Raw genomic sequence first — 458 nt, 5'->3', positions numbered from 1 at the left:
AGTTGCCAAATTCAACACAGCAGGGAACAGTCCTGTAAAAAAAATACAAAAACACACATATAGAGGAGATTAAATAAAAAAGAAAAATAATTAATTCTCTTTTTTTGAATATATAAAAAGGAAAAGGGAAATGATTTCATATCAAACATGCATCAACACTTGTACTAAGCTTCTCATCTGAGAGTGGGCGGGAGAGCAAGCAGCCATGTTTCCAAAAATGTCAGTTCTCTCGATCATGAGAATACAGTGAACACTGAATTTGGAGCAAGTTAACTGTGTATTCTGATCATCATTAACAACAGATTCAAGCCTGTTCGGAGCAGTTCAAATGAGATCAGGCCGGTTTTCTTCTTCAAAGCAAAAGATTATGTTCAATTGCCAAAATGCTACAGTGGGGGGTTATTAGGAACATCCAGCACATCCTGCTTTGCATTCAGGTTTTGTATTTGAAATCATTA

This window comes from Chelon labrosus (assembly GCF_963514085.1).
Source record: "Chelon labrosus genome assembly, chromosome: 14".
In the NCBI taxonomy this organism is placed as follows: Eukaryota; Metazoa; Chordata; class Actinopteri; order Mugiliformes; family Mugilidae; genus Chelon; species Chelon labrosus.
The sequence above is the reverse complement of the archived record's forward strand: the minus strand, read 5'-3'. Positions refer to the sequence as shown.